This window comes from Taeniopygia guttata, chromosome 3 (genome assembly GCF_048771995.1).
Source record: "Taeniopygia guttata chromosome 3, bTaeGut7.mat, whole genome shotgun sequence".
Taxonomy (NCBI): Eukaryota; Metazoa; Chordata; class Aves; order Passeriformes; family Estrildidae; genus Taeniopygia; species Taeniopygia guttata.
In genome coordinates this window covers 25,251,829-25,268,890 of record NC_133027.1, presented here as the reverse complement: position 1 = coordinate 25,268,890, position 17,062 = coordinate 25,251,829, and the positions used below count along the sequence as shown (strand labels likewise).

Here is a 17,062-nt window from a genome sequence, read left to right as displayed (position 1 = left end):
TATTGTGGTGACCAAATGTGGTAATTGCTGCTTCCCATAGAATGGAGATACTTGATCTTGAATAAACCCCATGCAAATTGCTGCTTGACTCCTCTCCTTTGCAAAGCAAAGCTGCTCTTTATTTATGTAGCATTTTCATTTAATTAACAAAGAGACGGAACAAACTCTTACGGAGGGGGGAAAACATTAAAAGGTCATCTTCCATCACAAGGGAATACATAAGGGAGGGAAAGAAACAACCTTGTTTCTTCCCGTTGGCCATAGGAACATCAAGGCACCTTCACTATTGCAGGCACCTTCACTATTGCCCCGTTAGGACCTTGGGGAGGTAATGAGGTGTCTGGAGAGCATGGACAGAACTTTTCTTCCTCTGTTGAGCATCCCTGCCATTGGAAAGGAGCCAAAGAAGATGCTTTGAGATTCCTTCCTCAGACATCTGACACTGTGGGGACCAGCTCAGCATATGCATGTAAATTACACAACAAAACCAGCGTTTTTATTATATGACTGAGTTAAAAATACTATCTACTTAATTGCAGCCAGCGATTACATTCAAAAATGCAGTCAGGGTGCAAAGCCCGTTACTTCAGGACACAGGAAACATCAACTACAACTGCCCGCGACCTTTAATGTAGGCTCGCGGCTCACCTCATTATGAGCGTCTTTAATTACACGGTCCCATATTGTTTTCCAGAGGCCCCCTCAGCCAAGGCCCGCTGCGAGCCCTCAGGGCCGGGCAGCGCTCGCGCTCCCTTCCCGCCCGGGACCTGCTGCACGCGAGCGCCGCGCGGCACGAGCCGCTCCCGAGCCGCCCCCGCCGCCCCATTGGCTCTCTGCCGCCGTGACGTCATAGCGCCCCTCCGCCGCCGCCCGTGAGCCCCCCGCACCACTCTGACGTCACCGTCAGCCCACGGCCGGCGGGAGGGCGGGGCCCGCCGCCCCGCGCCCGCCCCTCGGCCCCGCCCCCGCGGCTCGCAGCGGGACAGACCGGCCGGTGCCGCCCGCCGCCCCCAGCGCCGCCGCCGCCGGCAGGTAGGGCCGCGTCCCCGGCCGGGAGGGACCGCAGCGCCGGGGCTCCCCGTCCGGAGACGGGATGCGGCACGGCCGCCCGGGCCCGGAGTGAGATGCGGAGGACGGGGGGGGCAGGGGCCACGGCGGGCGGGGGTCGCCGCTCCGCGGGGCGCGCAACAAGTGCGGCGGCAGCGCCGGCCGTGCGCGGAGCGGAGCGGGGGGCTTGGTGCTCGGCGGGGTTGCGGCCGGGGACGGGGCCGGCAGCGGCGGGCAGGCCGGCCGGGATAGGGAGGGGACGGGGCGGCGGAAGGGACGGGGCTCTCGCCGGGAGCGTCTTTTCCCCGGTGCAGTTTAGTCAAGAGCATGATGCAATCCCGCATTGCCATGGATACTGCATCCCGGGCGGCGGCGGCAGCGCTTTCCGCCGTGCGGGGCACGGGGTGGGGTGAAATAACAGGGGCAGGAAGGGAGGAGAGCCCGCACCTCAGCCCCCGTCCTCGGCCGTAGCTGCCTTCCCGGGAGCTCGCGGAGAGCTGAGCGCTGCCGCGGCTCCAGACAAAAGCCCTGATCCGTCTTTTTCCGCCGCGACGGGTGTGTGGGGTGTGCATCCCGCCAACCCCGCTGAGGCGGCGGCTGCCCGCCGGGGGAGCAGCCCGGAGGAGAGGCACGGTGTCAGCGGAAGGGCTCGTCGGCCTCGGAAGGGAAGGCTGCTACTTCTCCTCCTTCCCTGAGCTCCTGCCCAGCGCCCCTGACCGCCGTACTGTTTTAGAGCTGGAGCTGCTGGCACGGTAGTTCGCGGTCTGTGTGTGGGACAGGGCAGAGGCCGCGTTAAACCAGCGCCCTGGAGATGTGCAGCGCTTCTGAAAGAGGCCCGCTCGTTTTAAACCTAGCTGTTAAAAGAGCAAGTGCCTTAGGAAATGAGCGGAAAAGGAAGGGCAGACGACAGAAATGTGTCAGTGTGTCAGATGCCTGTGCAGGGACTTTCTTAAAAACTTTACGACTTTGCTTTTATCTTTTCATGTCCTGGAAGCCCTCGGGCACCAACAGCATTAGAAGCAGTGCCTGGGGTTGTGTGAGGTATTGTCTTGGGCAGTGTCTTTTCTCCTTCTCTGCCTGCGTTTGTTGCTTTTCTGCCCTCATTTCTTTTCCCTGATTCCCAGGGATGCAGCATCTGAGGATCCCACTCCAGAGAGCTTTCCGGTATCGATCTGTGCTGTGAGTCTGCAGACGAAAGGTCAGTTTTGCAGACTGGGCAGGAACAGTAGCACCTTGGCCTGCTCAGCAAGGAGGGCTCCTGGCAGACGACAGGAGGCGTTTCTCCCTCCGGCGGCTGGGTGCACTGCCCGCTCCGCTGAACGGCAGTGCCCCCACGGCTCATTTGTATTCTCAGTGCTTCGGGTGTTCTCTGGTGCTGTGGGATTCAGTGCCATGGCCGAGTTCTCGTGGCTGTGAGAGAAAACTCCAGCAAAGAGTTCAGCCGTCTCCTAGCGATGGCGAGGGAAAACAAGGCAGGGGCATGGCTGCAGTTGGGATGCTTCCTATCAGGAAGTCTCTAAAACCGCTCTGTGCAAATGGAAACACGCCCTGCAGCTGAAACTAGAGGAGGATGAGCGTGCAGGCGTCCCTCTTGGCGGCACAGCCTTTCGCCGGAGTTTTGGGCCAGGGTGAGGTTATCTCTGCCAGAGCAGCTCTCTGCCAGGACCTGGCAGCCGCGGGCCTGCTGTGAACCGCCGGCTGAAATTATCGTCGGTGGCCCCGGCTGGGTAGAGGGTTTGCGGCTGTGAAGTTTTGTAGATGCGGGCTAACGGTGTGCTGCATCAGTATTAAGCTGCTAGCATAGAGGGAGGGGATTTGTTTGGTTTAAACAAGAACTTGTGAATAACGCTGAGGAATTTTGCGATGTATTTCACTCTTAAGATCTTCTCACTCCTTTAGTGCAGTCACAAGCCAGAGATTTTCCTCTGCTGTTAAAATACTCCATAGCTAGAGATAAGTCCTGGTTCAGGCTCACCGCTGCCAACAGCAGCTGAAGCTGTGTCGGGGAGAGTCAACCTGTGGCACATGTTATCGTCTGGTGCTGTTTAGCAATAAAAGCTGGAGTTTTTAATATAAGTATTCATGTATTTGTGATGCACTAAACATAGTCTGCTTTCAGAGCAGCAAGTAGCCAACACATGTACTCTGGCTGCAGGTAGCTGTTCTTGCACACCACAGAGGGAAGATTTTACCTGAAACTTGTGGTACCTGGAGATAGCTGGGGTCAGCTGGGTGGAGATCCCTTCCCAGCTTTATGTGAACTTAGCGGCAAATGAAAAGGACCACTGTGCTGAGTTTGCTGAATTTAAGCATGTATTTGCCCTCAGGGATTCTGTTGCCAGCTGATACTGGTCAAGAGCACTAAAAGAGAGGCCAGAATTTTGGTTTACTTTACTGAACTTTGTGCAGAAATTCAGCTGGAAGCTTTTCTTTGTGTTTTTTATTCGTAAGTGGCTACATGAATTTGTCATGTGTTATGTCTTAAGTCTCCTGTATTTTAGCATTAAAATGCAGCCAGGGAGAGCAGTAGTGAAATGAATATGCAATGTGGCTTTGTCTTGCAAGCTGGCAAAGGTCTGCCTGATGGTCTCTGTGCCTCATGCTGCCTTTTAAAAAACAGATGCACTTTGTGAGTTAGTGCCTTTTACTTAGCAACAGCTGATCAGATGGACTATCTTTGATTAAAACTCATGCATATTTGGTACTTAAATACAGCATCGTTAATAATACTTAGTTTATGTGCTGTCTGACCAGTCTCTGGATTTACTTATTGCAGTATTTTTAGTAAGTTGATGTTGTTCTTAAATGTCTCAGCATGAATTCTTCTTGTTGCATTCTTTGTCTTTAGTACAGCCGGAATTGAAATAAAATATTTTGAATTCTCTAGTCTAATCTCTTCTTTCCCTGACTTTCATTTTGTGTTGTTTATAAAAGGAATTTACTTAGAGAAGATAAGTTAACAGAACAAAAAAATTTTCAAATAGTACTGTAGGTCCATCAGGCCTCTGGACAGTTCCTTTAATTGCACTTTCTTTTGCAACTTGCTAGGAGCAGATTTTTGAAAATATCTTTGAAGATTCGGATTTTTGGGATTAATGGTGGAATTGGCAACATTTTAGGATATCAAGCTGAACTGGTGCTCAAGTCCAGCAGCCACAGATGGAGACCCCAGAGCTAAATGATCCAGAGCGGCCCCTTTACAAGCATGTTCCTTGTAAGGGATATTCAGTTGCTAATTGGTTAAATTCTCTCAAATACTGAGCTGACCTCATTCCTTTACCTTCCTCATTTTTGGGGCAGTAAACATTGCAACATCAAAAGCTTCTGTTTCTGCTGAGCTCGAAAAAAAGACACCCAGACAAAGCACAAGGTTAAAATACTTGTCTTCTGCCTTCTTCTGGTGATCTCAGCAACCCTTACTCAGTGGCAGACAAAGCAAATCTCCCAGTTAATGCTGTCTGTATCCCACTTGAGAAAAAATTCTGGGAGAGAAACTGCAGTTGCCTACAGTGCCCTGTTAAAAGTGTCATGCCTCTGTGTACTATTGTCCCCTCTGACCCTCTTGGACCTCGTGTTAAAAGTATGTCACCAGTGAGCATTCATTCTTGCTGCTGCCTGCCCCGTGGGCAGGGCAGGAGCAGTGAGGTGGTGTGGAGCAGTGGCTGGATGGGAGGGTGGGCTCAGTGCCATGTCAGGTGTCACCCTGCTGCCCACATGGTAGGGGACTTAGCTCCATGAGTCTGGGTTCCCACCACAACGGCAGGAAGCCAGAGTGCCTGTGCTGTGTGGAGTTGTTCCCTGTGACAACTCATGCCAGGAAGGCTCTTTAGGACTGAGAAAGTCCTTTGGAGTGATTGGGCTCTTGGTAGTGTGTTTTTGGTTTTTTGGGTTTGTTTTGGTTTTTTTTTTGTTCAGAACATAGAGGTTTTAATTCTCTGACTTTGAACTAGGTTGCTGAAGAGCCACAAATACCTCTGCCTATTCTTTCTTGGCATGTTGTTTTACTCCTGCTGTCTTAAAGTGGATCACAAGCAAAATGTTAGCTCTTCGCAGCTACAAAAGCTCCACTTAGATCTGGCAGCTCTTCCTTTAGGGTGAGAAAGCATGTATAGGTAATTATGCTGTTTACTATAACCTCCCCCGCATAACAACTCGTTCATTTGTCTTCTTAATGTCAATCCTCTTTTGTTACCTTCTGTCATTACCGTGTCCTGAATTGGTTGTGTGGGGGTGAGATCTATAAAACTGTTTAGACATAGGAATACCATGGGGGCTGTTGGCCTCAGCTCTTGCAGTAATGCTTTTGTTTTTCTGGTTTTACCATGTACAAAATTACATTCTTCCAGGCTTCAGCATAAGCTTTTCAAAGCCGTTTTGCTGTATAATAAACTGAAGAAATTGATGTTTTCTGCATGATAGTCAGGGCACACTTCTCCATGTGCATCCAGATACTTCAGAAAACTGATGATAATCTTTGTAACGTAGTTGATAATTTGTTTTGTGATTCTTAAATGTGTTACAAATGCAGAGATGCCTGCAGTTTGTGCATACTGGTATTGAAAATGCTTTTTCCCTTAAATGGAGGAACACACAAGGACAAATGAAAAGGATAATCAATGAATTACACAGAAGTTGGTCTGTCTAAAAACTTTTTTCCAGGTCAGATTGCTTTGCTATGACCTTTCCTAAAGCTGTTTAAATTTGGTTTTGCAGCAATACGGTTAAGAGGGCATTGCTTAGGCTGACATCCCTGCAGTTCCTGAGTGCTGATTGGTAAAAGTGATTTATATCTGGGTTTCTGAGGCCACTGAGGGCCTGTCCCCATCATCCAACAGAACAGCAGTTAGATCTTTGTTTGATGAGGGTAATGCAAACAGTGACATGAGTTGATTTTTTTGATTGATAAATCAAATAAATGCTGCCTTCAGTCTTATTATGGAAATAACTTGTAGAGTTGCTATCAACTGTGTATGCGTTGGGTCTCCTTATATCTATTTAATGAAATTAATCTCCTCAAATTTATTGCCTAGGTTTCTCTGTTTGTATTTTGGCACTTAGATCATATTATCTTACAGGGCAAATAAGAGCACAAGAGCAAACTTGTCTGAAGTATGTGGTTAGTAAGTGCTTTCCTGCTCTACTGGATGCATAGGAGAATTATTTCATTTTCTTGGTGAAATAGACGACTTGCATGAAACAGGAATAAACCTCCTTACCAGGTGTAGAGATTTTATAAAAAATGCATGCTTCTAAGTGCAATTGTCACTTCTTCATGAAGAAATGAAATCATCCTACTTATGCTGGGCTCAGTGCTGTGAGTTGAGCTGGCCTTGGAATCTCATTGCAACTGGGTATTTTTCATGCCCTTACTAAAACGTTATTAACTGTAGAGTTTGTGCTTCGTTAATGATAGCTTTGTTAATAACCAGTGGCATACTGGGCAGGTAGAAATATACAGACATTTCATGAATTTGTATTTAAGCTGAAGTTGTCTGTATGTAATTGACCTTTATGTCAAAACTTTGTATCAGACATATGCCTGGCAACTGATATACTTTGGCCAGTGACTAAATATGCTGAGTTGCCCTAGAATTTACAGGAGATAAAATTTGCTTGTGCAATACAGAAAATGTGTAATAAGCCTTTTTTCCTGCATTTTCAAACTGTGCCCTGCACTTTGATCTCTACATAACCCTCCTCTTTGAGACTCTGGGTCAGTGATTGGAGCAAAGTGACTGCTCTTCTGTTATCACTTGGAAGGGCTCCTCTCCCTCTTGACCTTGAGAAAACTGTTTCTCTTCTTGCCAGCTGTCTTTGCAGTAATTGGAGGGTAGTTGCTTTCTTCCTTTGCTCATGTTCAGGCTCTCTGCTTTGAAACACGTACTTGATTTCAAAAAGGATGTAGTCTCGATTTCAGGTAACACCCCAGCTTTTCTGTATGCCAGTGGGAATTTTTGCTGGTGTCACAAAAAGAAAGGATTTCATCAGGGGTAACATCCTGTTACATCCAAGGTGTAACAAAAAGGATGTTATCAGGGTTAGACAATAACTAACAAGTATGAATTTGAAGAATTATGTTGTTTAGTTTATTTAGCCAAATACACCTCATATTTTTGGCTAGTTAATTCATAAGCAGGCAAGTTTGCAGTGGTTTTTTTTTTTCCCTCCCTCACTTTTTGCTGTTAAAAGTTTGCTGGGAAGCATTTTGGGTTAAAGCAGTGTTTCTGCTGTGCCTGTGTTGACTAAAGAGCCCTTAGCAAGGGCTAGTTGTGGGAAAATGCCTTCTTCCCTTAGACACCACACAGTTAAGGTTTGGAGCAGACCACAACTTTGTGGAGGAGCAGCTCCTCTGCTAAGTTAAAACCAGCTCTTAGAAATTAATAAAAGAAATTTACTCTTGCATTTGCCACTGCTGTATCATTGTTACCATAGTGGTCTGAAAGTAGAGATCTAGTCCTTGAGCTGATCCTGTGTCCTCAGGTTTGGATTCACTTGAGACAATGAAGATTTGGGGAGCTATAGGCCTTAATCTATGTAGGCTTCCCCATAGATACACTATTTCTATGCACATAATTGAATCAGAAAGCTTCAGTTAACCTTTTCCTGAAAGAATATTTCCTGCTTTTTTGTTACTTTTAACAATACTAGTGTTTCGCATCATCATTTTGAGAATCATGTCCTTGCCAAACAGTAGGGAGAACCTTTGACTTAAATAACAATAATTAAACCTTTAACCGGTTAGGAGGATGACATTCTTCAATGTTTAACATTGTCCTGCCCTTTAGAAAAAGAAACTTGAGAAACCTTTTTGCATGTTGAAGTTCAAATGTCATGTTACTTCGGGTGTGTGGCCTGTGTGCCTCCACAAACCATCTGTGGGGTCAGTTCATTCACATGGCTGCTTGCATGCTTGTGAGGAAGGGCCACTGCTGGGAAAGGCACACGAATCTGCATTTGGCTTTGAAGGACACAGTGAAAGTTGTGCTTGCATTTTGTGTACATGCTTCTGTGGATTGCAGGGCAGTAGATGCTTATGGTGAACATCTGATCGTGGTTTGGTGGTTCATTTCTGTTTTGTAGTACTGATGTGGAGAGTTTGCTCCTAGCTGATCGCAGACCCTGTGAACTGGTGCAAACTCATCTAGTTGTTCTAAATTAGGGTCATGCATTTATCCCTTTCAACTTACATTTATCCCTTGATTCACTCGGTGTACAATGGCATTTTGGCAGGTTGTTAAGGTTTGCATTAATCTTGTGAGCATGACTTTGTGCGTGCATAAAGCCTCATTAATGGGGAAAATACTTGGTTTGTATAGCATGGTGCAGAAAGTTCTTTTTTAATTAACATGTGTGAGTAACAGAAAGTAAGCTGCTAGTCCAGTAGGCCTGGTTACTTAAGGATTTTTTTCTCTGGGTCTGTAACACGCCTAAGCAGAAAAGAATCTTTCAAAAGAATTGAGAAGGTTTTTTCATATTTTTTTTAATTCTGACTTGTTTGCCGCCCAGAAGGTGCAGCTTAGACCATGGTTGCCTCTGCAGCCTCTTGTTTGCTCTGGCTTTAGGGGAGGGGTGGGTGGGTTTGCCCAGCCATTAGACTCAGCCATGGGCTGGGAAGTTTCATGTGAGTGTCTTCAGCACCATCTACAAGAGCTTAAAACACAGTGTAAGGACTAGAAGAGACCAAAAGTATGAGGGAACACCAGCAATATAAGGTGGCAGATCCTTACACAGAGACTGAGAGAGATGGCACCGAGCAAGTCAATAAGGATTACTGCATTTGTTTGTTCCGTTAAAAATGAGGAGTAAACTAATAGTAATACAGGTAATCATAGAAAGGCTACTGTGTTTCAGTGTAGATCACTGCCCTGCTAATGCATCAATTGTGCTGCTGCCTCTACTTTCTCATAGGTAAAAATTGTGCATGGCTTTAAGTCATTTTTAGAATTGACAGTGTCAGACCACTTGTCATGTGAGTTTAAATAGTGAGAGCTCTGTGTCCTAGTTTCATCTGGAATAATTTTCTTCTTAGTAGCTGGGGCTGTGTTTTGGGTTCAGTATGAGAATAATGCTGATAACACACTGATGTTTCAATTGTTGCTGAGGAGGGTGTACTCTAAATCAAGGACTTATCATTGTTCCATGCTCTGTCAGTGAGCAGGTGCATAAGAAACTGGGAGGAAGCACAATTAGGACAGCTGACCCAAACTGGCCAAAGGCATTTTCTATACTTCAGAATGTCATGGTCAGAGTGTAAACTGAGGGGAGCTCCAATTACTGTTCAGGGAAGGGCTGGGCATTGGTCAGTGAGTAGGGAGCAGCTGTAATGTGCATCACTTGTCTTTCTTGGGTTTTTCTTCCTCCCTATCTCCTTTTTCATTATTATTATTGTTGTTGTTACTGTAATTGTTTATTTTAGTTCATTTATTAAACTGTTCCTAACACACAGGCTTTACCCTTTTCTGCTTCTCTCCCCTATTCCATCAGGTCTGCAGAGGGGTCAGCGAGCAACTGTGGGGTCTTATTTACCAGGTAGGGTCAAACCATGGCACTCTGTCCTCTTTTTGATTCCAAGGTTATTTTTTCTAGAGACCATACCCAATTCTCCACTTTTACTATACAGGTTCCCAGAACCTCTAACTTTTTTATTCTTTTTTTAGCCCTTTCAAAACTGTCATCATCTCCCTTTGAAGCACACAAAAGCAGGCTGCAAGTCTGGTCATGCCTTGCAGAATAAAAATAATATCCTTTGGTAGTTCTTCGTATTGATTTCTTGTTCTATCACCACTGCTAAGTGGTTGCATTATGGTGCAGGAAGGGACTGCTAATGTTTTCAAATGCTTCTTTTTTTTTAAAGTCTGTCTTAATTGGTTCATACTTTCTAAATTCAGTGCTGGACTTGTTTAGATCAGAGACTCAGATCTAAACTCTAGCTGAACAATTGCAGAGCTATGATGAATTTCCAGTTGTGCAGACTGAATGCTTCTTGGTTTCACAAAACACGTCAGGCCCAAATGATGCATCAGCTCAGGTATAGGTTGCATATAGTACAGTGCAGTTTTCTAAGCCTCTGTAGGATTAACTTTGTGTCTTAAAATATACATTTAGGAAGCTGTTAAAGTACAGTTTTGCATCCTGAAGGATGAGAAACAGAGATGTTTCTCTGTGAGAGCACAGTAATGTTGCCAGATTTTAACTATACCATGTATGAAAAACAATCCTCTTGGAGTATTTTGTTTACATCCTTTACTGTTGTGTTGCCTTCAAAGGAGAGATGCATGGCTTTGGAAGAAGGTGACCATCTTTGAACCTGCAGTGGCTGAGTGGCCAACTGCATGTGTGAAGAAGCCTGGCAGAGAAGGGATGTGGTTTTCCACCCCTCTCCTTACTTAATTTTTTGTTCCTGCACCTTTTTGCACTTTAGTATGTCTGTCTGTATCTATTTCTCAGTCTTTGCTTTTTAAACTCTTACTCACCCAACACCTTGAAGGGTTGTTTTGCAGAATGGAGGAGCAAGGCTGTTTTTGCACTGAACCAGTGAAGAAGTTCTAATCAGCCATTGGTGGTTCTGGCACATTCTCACTTTATAAAGCACCATTGCTCTTCTAAGATTTTTACCAAATTGCCACCTAAGCTGTCAGTCATTAGCATGAGAGTAGAATATTAACAAAGGTTTTTTCCCTACCCTTATTCCTCTGCCACATACCAGTTCCAGCGTGGGGATATGAGCTTGAGCATTTAACTCCCTGGTTGAGAATAACAGGTCTGTTTAATTGAAGGGTCCCTTTGCTACTGTTTGGTTTAGAGATGAGACATCTGTGTGGATGGCTTATATTACATAGAGATAAAAATATGGTGGAAAAATAACCTGCAGCTATAGGTGTTTTGATACTTGAAAAATTGCTTAATGAAAGGGTTTTTTGCACAAAAACATGTTTTGCTTTTAGCATACAGTAAAAATAGAGATGTGCTTGTGGTGAGATTCCAGAGGGGAAGACTTTGAGGGAGCTGCTAACATGAGTAAGCAATTTAATTGCTTGAAGTATTATTCTGTATCATACACAGTCTGTACAAAACATGTATGAAATAGGTACACTCAGAATGCATAGGGTTTACCTGCTGAGCAACTTTTTATATGTTGAAATTTTTACAATTAATGTGCGGAGTCTTAATATAGAGGCTGAAGAGCACATCTTTTGCCCAGAGTTATGAGTTGCTTTACAAGTGATGCTGATGAAACACCACTTGATTCTGTCCTTTGACTCCCGGCAGAACATGAACACTTATAAAATACACTGTAAGTTAGGTTTTCACTTTGCTGCAGTCAGCATTGTTTCCTATGTGTAAATCACAAATTGCACAGCAATGTGTTTTTCTCATCTAACAAATTTAGTAATAAGCATTGGGCATCAAGTAAAAAATACTTGGTATTATCAGAAAGTCAAGCTTCCCACTGAAATTTAGTCTTGGGCCACTGTATTCAAGATGTCTCTCAAATTACTAGTAAGGTTATTGTTGTTTCTTACAGCATAACATGTTTCTTACAGTATAACATATAAGGCTGAGAAATAAAGGAGATTCTTCCCCTCTGTCCTCAGGCCCCTCAGACCAGGATGTAGCAAGAGGTTTTGGTCATATTCACTGTCTGCTTAGCTTTTTATTTCAATCTTTTTCTGTGTATTTATTTTCATAAGCACCATTTCTGTTGGAATATTTTAGATATGTTTAGATTGAATAAAACATTCAAGTTACCTTTTCTTGAAAGAAACGTTTTGTTGGTTCTTCATGCCTTTGGTGTCTTGGTTACTTTTTCCCCCTTCCCCTACCTAACCTGCCTTGAGACCATCCTTAGTCCTGCAGTTTTCAAGACAGAAACAGGCTAACACATCCTAAAGTCTGTCTCTTTCATAGTTTGAACATATCAAGGTTGGGTTTTTTGTTATTTGCTTTTTATATTGCAATAATCTGTCAATTCATGCTGCTACAATTATAATTAAGAAATCTCTTAAGCTAGCTCTGCCTGACATATCCTGTATGACCTTTTGTTACTTTATGCTTGCTTTCTTCTGAAAATTTTGTACTTTTCACTTGAACCATTCTTATATGTAAAATGATGATCATGCAGTGCATTTTATTTTAGCCTTCTCTTAACAGCATTTTAGAGTTCTTCTTTAGACATTCTATATTTTCCATTTTGTCTGTCTGTTTCATCTGTCTTTCTTTTTGCTGTGATTTCTTGTGGGTTGCAGTGTGATGGCTTTGCTCATCTTCAACCATGTAAGACCTCTTAGTCACCCACATGTCCACATCGTGCTGCTGCTTCTCCTGCAGTAAAGCAGCAGTGGGATGGACCTGGCTGAAAGCTGATCTTCTTGCTTGGTTGTTTTTTTGGGGCTACGTCAGTATTTTCAGGTTCCTTCCACCAAGGCATGGTGGAGATTAGGGAAGGAATGAAAGCAGTCTTGCAGCAGTGTCAGATCTATTCTTGGCTGTTCCTTGTTACTGCATGTGCCCTCGGTATGGCAATATAGGTGGTTATGTGGTTATGGTTATAGAGTGGACCAGGCTGAATGGAGAAGCTGGAGCAAGGATCAGATATAGGCCTGAGCTGGCATCACAAGTGGATGGATGGAGGTGCTTATCTTTAGGAGAGTAAGTTGCTGAAGATGTTTTAAGAGGCTTTGCACAGACAGTGAGGCAGAGGAGGCGTGTCTGGTGCCCCCTTTTCCAGGGGACTGCTGCCCTGCAGAGAATGGGATAGCTGCAGGGTTGGGAAGGAAATCTGTTGCCTGCTGGATATTGCTTTGTCCCTGTATTTAAAGCAGGTATATTACATCACCTTACAGTGCTGACCTTGCTGTTGCTCAAGTGCTTTTGAAAGTAGGAAGCAAACCTTCTGCATCTTGGTGCTGGAGCTGGGGGCTCAGTTTAGCTGTGTTCTTCCTTGGTGCAGATTTTAACGGCAGCAGGGCTCTCACTGCACCAAGAATTTGATACCTCTTATTGAAATAAAAGAGTGGCTAGACTTTGGAGGAAAGGTACTTATTTTCCTGGAATTCACTGCCTGACTTCTGCAGGTAACTGAGGTAACTGAAGTCTTTATGTTATGAGCTTGCAGAAAACATCTTGGAAGTTGCCAGATATGGGGAGGTTTTTTTTCTTCCAGTAGTCTATTTAAAGTTCATAGAAAGAGCAAGTGATAAGATCACACGCAGCTGTACCATTACAGAATTTCCTTTTAATTGCTTGGCTGGTCTTTCTACCCTTAAAACAAATGATAAAATATAAGAAACCGCAGTACTTGCCTCCTGGAGCAGGGTCTTTTGATGAAGTAACATTTGAGAAAGTGCTGCCAAAATCAAACAAAGGAAATGTGCAGGTACCAATGCTTTATTTTCTAACTGCTCCAGGAGTCAGTCCTCTTTCACGGGCCTTTGTTACAGCAATGATTTGGTACCCCAAAACTTCTCAGCAGAAGTTGGTTTGATATAGGTCTGGTGCAGGCAAGGATGTTCCATCTCGTCAGGACTCACCAGGCTTTTCAGTCTTGAGCTTCTGTAACAGAAATGCCATCAGCACGGTTTTGGCAACAACAGCAATTTACAAATGTGCGAAGTGTTGTACAAGAGGGAAAGGTGTGGGGGAATGATCTGAAAAATGCATCTGTAAGAAATCTCCCGTCTCTTTGTTTTCTGTCCCTATGCTGGGACACATCATCTTCACTTTCAGTACTCCTTCTGCATCCTGGGCAGGAAACAAGGTCAAAAACTTGCGTTCTATAGTGTTATTACCTTTATCCTTTAGAAAGGCAGTTAGATCTTAAAGTAGTTGATTTTCTGAATAATGAGCCTTTTTTTTTTTTTTCTCTGTTTTAAAGGCAGGGAGTTTAACAGGGCACATAATGGTTAGGTTCTGTCCTGAGCAGTACAATGCCATGGCATAACATTTGTACCTAAGGTAATTTTTTTTTCTTCTTTTACTTCTCAGAATGGTGGGAAAAGGAGGCTTTTTTTGTACCTTCTTCTATTTAAAAAAGCCAGCTGTCATTCATACTTGCCTGACCTCTGTTAGTACTGTTTACTTATGTATGATGGTACATACCATCATACATAGTCTGGCATGATGTTAAGCATCTTAAAATTAAGGCACCAAGTATTGGTACAGCTGCAGCCACATAAGGTCTCAGAGGTGTACAGCCAGAACATAAAAAAGTTTTAAGATTGACATCTCATTGCATGGCTGACTGTATAAATAAATGGGCTGCATTTATAGTGCCGGTATGAATCCTTTCTTATTTTAGGTTAAAGTACAGGAATTCACTTGTATTGAGGAATGTAACTGCTTCAGTGTATTGCATGTAGTTTTGTGTGCTAGGGCTCACCAGAGAATTTCACTTCTCCCACAGCACTCCCAAGTACAAGCACACAAATAAGTATTTAACATACTGTAGCTTGCCTAAGGGTGACTTGTTTGTGTGCTTTTTCAGTGTGATCTGGTTTCCAAAACACAAGTGGTCCTCCGAAAGGTGTCAAGTTACACACCTGAACACAAGGGTTGTAGTTTCACATCTTAGCAGGGCATCTTAATTCAGGTTTTATGTGCACTCTTATCCCTGTACAAGTCAGATTTGCATGGTGTAGCATTACCTTTGTGACTGTCATGCTCAGCTTTCATGGTCTTCTCATTCCTCCACTTTTTATTGGATTGCTGTATCTAGTCAGCATGTGAACCTGAGATAACCTTTTTATGGCTAAGCCTTGTTTACAGGACAACTGCACACAGCCATTTTTTGCTTTGTACAGTGTTTCACATGTGCAGCAGAATTTTAAGTACTTTTATAAATTAGATGGCAAACTTTCATGTGTCAAGCTACTAAATGCAAAGGAGGTAACCAAAAATTATATATCTCCATGCATTGCATTTTATTCTTGAGATGTCCCCTGGGTTCACAGCTCGGTGGAGGATTTTGGCAAGAGGAGTGGGCAGGTGGATGACAAATGTACTTGGTGTTCAGATTTGGTGGTGCGGCTGTGGGTGTTGGAGGAAATGAGAGATATGTGGAGGGAAAGTCCCACTTGTCACTATTTTTTTCCTACTTCTTTTTAAATTTTATTATGCCATTATGAGGCATGGGCATTTCAAGAAAAGGTAAGTTGAAGCATACTGTCTTGAGTACACAGTGCTCTTGAATGTAATGGTCATTCAAGGCTGGGCTTTTCCATCCTTGGTTCTACTTATTCTAGTGTCATTGGTTCTGTTGTTTGAAAATACAACCTTTAGACCAAAAAGGCTCATTAAAATAGGCTTTGGGGACTGTAACTTTATCTTTCTCCTGTGGAAGTATAAAGTTGGTTTGAGTGAAGTAGACAGAGATTACAGGAATCTCATTATTAAAGGAGAGAAAAAATTTTCAGACTTTCTTGCAGGTGGCTTTTGAATAAAAGATAGGAGACCAGAAATGAAAGGTAAAATCCTTATGGCTCTCTGGACTTAGCTTTTTTCTCTTCATCTTCTCAACTCTCTTTAGCTTCCCAGGCCTCCTGAGGCTAATTTTCATTTGTGAGCTGCAGCTAACATGTTGTCTTAGAATAAACTGAAGTGAAATGGATCCACAAGGATCATCAAGTCCAACTCCTGGACCCTGCACAGCACCATCCCCAAGAGTCACACCATGTGCCCGAAAGCATTGTCCAAACACTTCTCAAACTCTGTCAGGCTGTTGCTGTGACCAATGCCCTGGGGAGCTGTTCCAGTGCTCAACAACCCTCTGGGTGAAGAACCTTTTTCTAATATCCAACCTACACCTCCCTTGGCACAATTTCAGGCCATTCCCTCGGGTCCTGTCACTGATCACCACAGAGAAGAGATCAGCTTCTGATCTGCCTGCCCCTCCTCCTCCCTTCACATGAAGCTGTAACTGCAGTGAGGTCTCCTCTCAGTTTCCTCCAGGCCAAACAGACCAGGTGACCTCAGCTGCTTCTCAGACAGCTTCCCCTCCAGGCCCTTCTCCATCTTTGTTGCCCTCCTTTGGACACTCTCTAATAGGTGAAATACCTTTTTTATAGAGTGGCACCCATAACTGCCCCCAGCGCTCAAGGTGAGGCCACCCCAGTGCAGAGCAGAGTGGGACAATCCCCTCCCTTGCCCACTGGCTATGCTGGGCCTGATGCCCCCCAGGACAGGGCTGGCTCTCCTGGATGCCAGGGCACTGCTGGTTCATGTTCAACTTGTCATTGACCAGGGCCCCCAAGTTCCATTGTTTTCCCAATTACAATACCAGCAGAGCTTTTGTAAAAAGATGGAACTTCAGATTCAAAAAGTAGCTGTTAATAAACACTGCCCATAGTGCTTTGGGAGGGGGGCTTTGGAGCAAAGCTGTCTAGCAAACACTGTACTTCGGTTTTCCTTACAAAAATTCAATTGTTGCTTGTGCCATGTACATATTCCCCCTATTTCATCTAACCTAGTTTGTTACAGATAATTTCTTCTATTTCAAATAAAAAAAAAAAGAAAAAAAAGGAAGCAGTTCTGAAACCCTAGGCAGTTCTCTGCAGTGTCATTGCTGTGTATTACAATTACAGCAGTTTAAATAAATCTGCATGCTTTGCCTTTTCTTCCTCCACAGTTTATTTCTGTAAATACTCCTTCAGTCTCAACTGTATTGCTCTCGCAGTACTGGGCTGGAAGCTGGCAGCGGTGAGGAGGTTTCCACTATCGCAGTGCTGGTGTACAGGCACGGTGTTCAGGCACAGGATATACTCCTTTGAGCACTTCATTCCAGGAAAACGCATGCTCTTGGGAAAACCATAGTGCTGAGTGATGCCAGAGCTGCTGCTGCTCAGGGGGGCTCTGCAGCATGAAATGTCCTTGTTTCTAGATGGATGCTGGATACATCCTTCTGGAATGTCGAGGCAGTCATAAACCATTTTCCTCTGATTATTAATACTTCCATGAGTATGTTTGGGTGCTTGCTTCTAACTTGCTCTTCCTGCTTGGCCGTAACCCTTGGTGTTTTCCC

The 17,062-nt window shown here is 44.3% G+C and overlaps 1 protein-coding gene across 5 annotated transcripts in view; it reads left to right on the top strand.

The window, feature by feature from the left end:
- The first annotated feature begins 930 nt into the window (after positions 1-930).
- The window catches only part of ELOVL5 (ELOVL fatty acid elongase 5), a 39,375-nt gene continuing 23,243 nt past the window's right edge, over positions 931-17,062 (top strand). The window contains exons 1-2 of one of the 5 annotated variants that reach the window (XM_030267346.4): positions 974-1,032; positions 2,172-2,245. The gene's annotated coding sequence lies outside the window, so the exon portion shown is untranslated. Of the gene's footprint in view, positions 1,033-1,057; positions 1,120-2,171; positions 2,246-17,062 lie in introns of those variants that run through there. The other 4 variants (XM_030267348.4, XM_041715046.2, XM_030267345.4 and 1 more) reach the window with 4 other exon arrangements.